Source organism: Populus trichocarpa, chromosome 17 (assembly GCF_000002775.5).
Source record: "Populus trichocarpa isolate Nisqually-1 chromosome 17, P.trichocarpa_v4.1, whole genome shotgun sequence".
In the NCBI taxonomy this organism is placed as follows: domain Eukaryota; kingdom Viridiplantae; phylum Streptophyta; class Magnoliopsida; order Malpighiales; family Salicaceae; genus Populus; species Populus trichocarpa.
The window spans coordinates 7,322,677-7,330,242 of record NC_037301.2 but is presented as its reverse complement, the minus strand read 5'-3'; positions in this window follow the sequence as shown (position 1 = coordinate 7,330,242).

The following is a 7,566-nucleotide window of genomic DNA, read 5'->3' as shown; positions in this document are numbered from 1 at the left end:
TTTCATGTTTTTATAGATTTCGTCCTTGGCTTATAGATGCTATTAATTATGTCTAATCAATTATTTCGTCTAAATGATCATGAGAATAATATAAGATTATGTGTATTGAAGAGTTTCTCAATTGCAAGAAGAAGGATTTAGACCCGGAGCAATACCTCAATAAAGGCCAGCAAGTCACTTGCTGTGTGACCTTGGAATGTAAGTGCAAATCTTTAAAATTTTCTCTTTGATTCTTTATTTGTATTATTTTCCTTCATATTCTGATGGTTATTCATTCATTGTTAATTGTGTTAATTAATGGTGTTTGATCGTAATTTAACTACTGGTATTAGGGGGTTTTGAGGTGCTTACAGTTGTTTTTTGGGATATGAAGGTGAATGGAATACTAAGCTTTGCTTTGATCAAAGTTCCCAAGAACTTCATGTATTAATCTAGGAGCTAGGAACCGTAGGCAAGATCTTTGCAGCCCAGAGGACTATAGCTTTACTGTCATCATTTCACCTCTTCGTGATCTGTTGCTTTGCCTTTAGCTTTACACAATTTTGCTCACTGTTTAGTTAACTAATTGTGTTTTTAACATGGTGGAATCCTTCTTTTGTAGGAGAGCGCCTGACCACCAAGCACAACCGTGAAAGATAAGTTAAATAATGTTAATTGACCTCTACTTTCTACATTTATGTCAAAATGTCTCTACCTCGTTAGTCATTTTACAATGAGAATTATATTTAATTGCAACAAAAAAAATGGTATTATTTATTCTCGTAATAATATTGAATTATTCTTTAATAACTATCTTGATGGGGACACCGAACTCGAAATATTATTTATGCACGCGAATGATCATAGACGATGGAGGATAGCCCAAACAATTGAGAGATTGTGCTTTAACTTATGTTTTGGGTTTAATTTATATGAACTTTTAGTTGAGTTTTATTAATTTGGTTTTATTTGTTGGGTTTGATTTAATTATTGTTGGGTATTTTATTTAGTGGGCCATAAGCCCAATCGCTTATTCTAGTTAGGGTTTTAGTATTAATACCCTACTTTTCTAAATGTTAAGGGACTTTTGATGATTAATGAAAAATTTGCAGACTTTGCATATCTCCAATCCCCTTTCTTCTCTTTCTTTGCTTTCTTTTCTAAGCTTCTTCTCTAAAAGCTTCTTTTTTTTTTCCCGGCTTTAATTCTTTTGTTTGTTGTCCCGCATCAAAATTTGGTATTAGAGCCAGGATTTTAATTGTTCTTACAATTAAACGATCCACAATGTTCATGCTAAACTTTTGATCCGGTTTGATCTAAAAAAGAAGAAGAGGGAAACACTGTTCATCTTCTCCACATCAAACAGTCGCCGAAATCAAAATTGTCACTGTTCATCATCAAAAACTCAGCAAATCTGGAAAACGCCGATTGCAGCGTGCATCAACGCAGGTCACACCCTTGACCCACGGCGACAGATTCTCCTACAGAAGGCCACTACCCATGCCACCGACAGATCACACCAAATCATCTTCAGCGGGGCCTCCACAGGACCACAACAGACCTGCGACTTTAGCAACCAAATCAGCATCACAAACCCCCAGACGCAACTACCCACAAAACCCATCACAACCAACATCGATTCGTGGTTCACAGCAGTAAAGGCAGGCAGTGCAACAGATCGTCATCTGCCACCGTCCACAGTGTTGTCGCCCTCAGCAGCAACAACGTATCCACGCTTCAACAAGCTCCCGTCCAACAGTGACACCACAGCCCCTTTCATCGCACCGCCGGTCCCAAGCAGAATCACGGAACCACGTTTCTTGCGCCATCGCCGCCAGCAGCGGCAATAGATTACATGAGGTAGGGAAGAAGGAAACATCAGCTTTCAAGGGAAATTAATTAACTCTTCCATGTCAGTAGATTTCTACCACATCAGCGCCATGTCATCTCAGCACACCAGCCAGCGCCACGTCATCCAGTGAAGCCCCGTCAGCCAAAGACTGCTAGTATCTGCCATGTCATCCGGCAATTCACCAATATACCACGTCAGCATCTTAACCACATAAGCTACAGCAAATTCCAGCTTCATCCACCGATCTAGTTAGTGAATCACTCTCCCTTGTGATTTGTTGAAGTTCACTTTTTGGTTTTGCAATTTTCATTTAAAGTTATCATTAATATTACTTTTGTGCCCAAAATTTTTTTTTTACCTAGCATTTTTAATTGTTAATTTTTTTCATCAACCTCTTTCATCAGTAATAGCTATTATTTTATTCTATTTGATAATTAGGAGTTCTTGCTTGTGACATCGTGTTTGATTAATCATTTACACTTAAGAATCTAACATTACATGCTTACAATTTTATTAGTGGAATTTGTTCTTGATTAATCTCCACATTAAAAAAAAGAAAAAAAAAAGACAGGATTAGCTTTATTTTTTTTGTATTGTGACTTCACTTGCAAGAACCATTTGTGATCTCAATTTCATTTCTAAGTGAGTGTTGCATGCTTTTGTGTCATGATCATCTAGTGTCCAAGCTTAAGTTTACACTTACCGTAGACTCAACCCTTAGTGATATTCTTATGACCAATAAAGAAGCACTGCAAACGTAGGTGATCAACATGTTTAAAAGAATTGAGCCCCAAGAGAGTTTTCGAATAAGGCACTCAAAGACCAATAAATATCACAAGAATAATCATTATGGACAAGTTCACTCTAAGCACCACCAGTATGACTATCATTTAGGTTACTCTAAACACGATGACTTTGATGAGTGAGTCTTGAGTCCTAACAAAATAGAAGCCCCCACTTTTGACGGTCGTCATGACCCTTGGATATTTGATATGTGGATTCGTGATATGGATCGATTCTTTGAGTGACATAACTTGTCTGATAATAGGAAAGTTAGATTTGCTAAGATGAAACTCATTGATGAAGCCAAAATTTATTGAAGAGATGTTGAGGATTGTTTAGAGATGAGAGGTAAACCTCTTATAACTAATTGGATCAAAATGAAACAAAAACTTCAAGAGAAGTACCTACCCCAGTCTTATAGGAATAAACTCTTAGACCAATGGAACAATCTAAAACAAGGGAATAAGTCTATCAATGAGTATATAACACAGTTTAACGATTACATTATTAGATGTGCCATAAGAGAGAATGAAGCTATGACTTTGCGTAGATTTTGTAAAGGCTTAAATGATGATCTTAGAAGAGAAGTTGTATTTCAAGGTGTATCTACCCTTAACCAAGCTTATACCTTAGTTAAAGACTACAAGTTGGTCACAAAGAATCAGTGGAAGAATCGTCAGGACTCTTATAGTATCCCTATTAGGTCCCAATTCAGAAGTAGTGATTCTTTGTTAGATGCTCCACCCCACAGACCTAATCCTAGTAACTCCCAACTTTATAAGAAAGATAAAGGTGAACGAGTTGTTAATGAAGTGTCTAAGATGAGTTCAATGGTTAAGTGTACTAATTGTCTAGGTTTTGGTCATATCTCTTTAGATTGTACCTCTAAACCTTTAGTCATCCAAAAATATAAGGATATAGGTAAAGAGGAATTATATGAGCCTAATATTGAGGATTTTAGTGACCTAGATGACGAGGATGTGCAAAAAGAGGGACTTAACACAATGAGCCCACATGAGCTTGAGGCTGAGGTTAAGAAAGAGTCTGATATGTCTGCTTTAATGGTGGAGGAAATTTTAGGGAATTCTTCAGTGGAATCGCCTATAGAGATAAGTATGGTCTTAGAAGAGTCTCATGATATTAGTCCTCCTGAATTACTTGATTCCTCATCCCACATACTTGGTGTCTAGCACATCATAAGTTTAAAGCAACATGTTGAGCTTCTTGACCCCTTACCCCATGCACGTTATGAGGAAGATGAAGATAATCCTAGTTTACTTGATTGTGTCCATACCATATCTGCACAGGTTTCAAACAATGTTTGTCTCATTCCACACCCTCAATCATTTAGTGTTCATAGTTACAAACCTGAGAAGCCTATAGAATACCTTCCCATATCTCCTCACGATAGGATGTCTAAGTCAGCTGAGTCATTACCATTTAGGGTTCATAATTTGCATATTGAGATTATGAAACAACTTCAAGCAAGTAATGAACAATACAAATTTTGAGCTGATTTACTTAAGTATCATGATACACTTAATGTTGGAGATTATTTCATGATACAGATTAGACCTGAATGGTGTCCTTTGGAAACCAATCATAAATTGCAAGTAAGTAGTGCTAGACCATTCAAAGTGTTGCAAATGATTAAATCAAATAATTATGTCATTAAATTGCCATTCAACTTTGATATTAGCTCTACTTTTAACATGAAAGACCTCAGTATTTATAAAATACAGCCTATCCCTGATGCTCCTTTTGATACCCCTACCTCATTATCCATATCTTTGGCACAAAAGGAACATATTAATGCTACTTTGAATGCATAAGTTGTTTTTACCAGGGATGGTGAACTTCAGCAAATCCCAGTATATGGGCTCGACGACCAGATTCAGACTATATATGGATTATCAGAGAGACATCACAACAGCTTGATCTTTATCTTTGAGAGCGTTATTGGAGTCGCCTTGGCCTATACTCGACGGGGTCGAGTTCTTCCAACCCCGGGAGAATTGATGAGGACACCGAACTCGAAATATTATTTATGCACGCGAATGATCATAGACGATGGAGAATAGCCCAAACAATTGAGAGATGGGGCTTTAACTTATGTTTTGGGTTTAATTTATATGAACTTTTAGTTGAGTTTTATTAATTTGGCTTTATTTGTTGGGTTTGATTTAATTATTGTTGGGTATTTTATTTAGTGGGCCATAAGCCCAATCGCTTATTCTAGTTAGGGTTTTAGTATTAATACCCTACTTTTCTTAATGTTAATGGACTTTTGATGATTAATGAAAAATTTGCAGACTTTGCATATCTCCAATCCCCTTTCTTCTCTTTCTTTGCTTTCTTTTCTCAGCTTCTTCTCTAAAAGCTTCTTTCTTTTTCCCGGCTTTAATTCTTTTGTTTGTTGTCCCGCATCATATCTTAGTTTAAAATTTAAATTATTAAATTGCATAATGTTATATACATAATACGTATAAGCTTAAATGATCATTGAATGATATCAATAATCAGATTATAATGTGTAAAAAGTCTATCATATTATTCTTATTAAATCTGTCAACGTTTTCATGATATTGATTTCTTAATATATAATATTTTCTTATTAGCTCATTCAAATAAAAAAGAAAAAAAAACAATGTGAATTTCATGTCACATTAACTATAAAACTAAAATATCTAGGATTTGTTATAAAGTTTTACTGTTCATCATAAAATATTAAAGCTCCATAACAAACTCTATTTTTTTTAATCATTTTTTTTCTATATTGATTTTCATACGTTTTGAGTATTTTCTCCCGCTTCTCTGCCTCACTTACCTGGCATTAACAACCCCCTACTTATGTGTTTGAGAATACGGTACAAACCATGTTCTCTTAAATTTTGAAATTTTGAAATTTTTTTTACTTAAAATAAAAAAAATTTATGTTTTCGAATTGTTTTGATGTGCTGATGTCAAAAATAATTTTTTAAAAATAATTTTTTTTTATTTGGATGTATTTCTAAGCAAAAAACACTTTGAACCTCCATCGCTACCACAATCTCAAACACACCTTAAGTAACAAATACTTACTTTATACATAAAAAAAGGATCAAAGTGTCAAACAAAGCATCGGGAAATAAAGTAACATACAACCAAAATTAAAGAAAGACTAGTATTTTGGCATGTGCTCTAGCGGAGCAAGTTACCAATTTTTAAAAAAATATATAAAAAAATATTAAGAGCATGAAGAATTTTTTAACAGTGTTATTAAACCTGACCAAGTGGGTTAATTTGGAAACCTCTCAACTTAACTATTTGCTTAACTCAAGTTTTTAATTAAGCCATGTGAGAGCTAGCTCGACTTAAAGCAATTGATTTTATAGGTCAAAATGCAACTTTAATGATTGATAAAAACATGACTTAACTTTTAAAAAAATTTCAAGATAATGATTTTTTTTAATTATTGAGACAATGACAGATTGGATCGACCCCACCCCCCTCCTGCCCCCTGCAACCCAAGTCATGGACTCTATTGGGTTTAATAACTTTTTTTATGAACTTCATTTTTAATTATATAATAAAAATAGATGCTCACAAAATTAAGTATCAGCTTAAAAATAGACACTTATTTGAGACCATTATCCTTAAAAAAAAAATATCAATAATGCAGTCTATTTCCCAACCAATCCAATATTATATGATAAAATAAAAAAAATAAAAAAAATAAAAAGACAAAAAAACAAAAAAAAAACATATCCTATCGATGGGTAAACTAGTCAAACTTGTGAATCGGGTAAGTCGGGCTTGTACAATAAACTTGTGAATTGGGTTATGGACTCCACTAAAATTATAATTTGTTTTTTTTTCAAAACTATTTTTTATTTAACTATATGATAACAAAAATAGATGATTGCAAAATCAAACACCAATTCAATACTGAGATGTTTTTTTTTAGATCGCAATAACCTCATAAAAGGCGAAACAAAACCAATTATGAAACTAAATTCCCAATTAACCTGGTATCTAAGGATGAAAAAAAACTAATTTAAAAAAGTTAAACTTGTCAAACCCGCGAACCATGTCAACCAGCCAAACATGTGAATAAGTCCATGAACTTATAAAGTTTAATAACATAACATTTTTTTGAAACCTTTTTTTAACTATATGAGAAAAAAAAAGATGATAAAAAAGTCAAGTTCAATTAATAAAAAAGACACACCACCAAACTCGTAATTCAGGGCAACCCGCGTTACCCTGACAAACCCGTAAATCATGCTAATCTTTTAGAAAGGTAAAATAAAAAGAAATAAATTATAAAGTCAAACCATCCTAATATTAAAAAATAAAATTGATAAAAAAAATTGAAAAATAAATCATAACAAAAATTTAAAAAGAAAAAAGAAAGAAAGCAAAACATTGTGGATTACTATTGTCAGTCACATTGCAATGTGTGTGTGTGAACAATGGTTTCTTCACACCCTTTAATTGTTGTTACTTTATAAAGTTTGATAACATGACTTTTTTCTAAAACTTTTTTTTTAACTATATAAGAAAAAAAATAAATTATAAAAAAAAGTCAAGTTCAATTAAATAAAAGAAAAAAAAAAGACAACCCACCAAACTCGTAAATCGGGAAAACCTGGGTTATTTTGGCAAACCTATAAACCACACTAATCTCATATAAAGGCAAAATAAAAAGAAGCAAATTATGAAACTAAATTATCAACGATCTCAATTTTAAAAGATAAAATCAACAAAAAATAGATTTGAAAAAAATCATAACAAAAATTAAAAAAAATATAATAAAAAAGAAAGCAAAACATTATGGATTACTATTGTAATCCACAGTGCAATGGGGTTATGTGAACAATGGTTTCACCCGTAATCTTTAATTTTTATTACTTCATAAAGTTTAATAACATGATTTTTCTCTAAAATTAATTTTGTAACAATATGAGAAA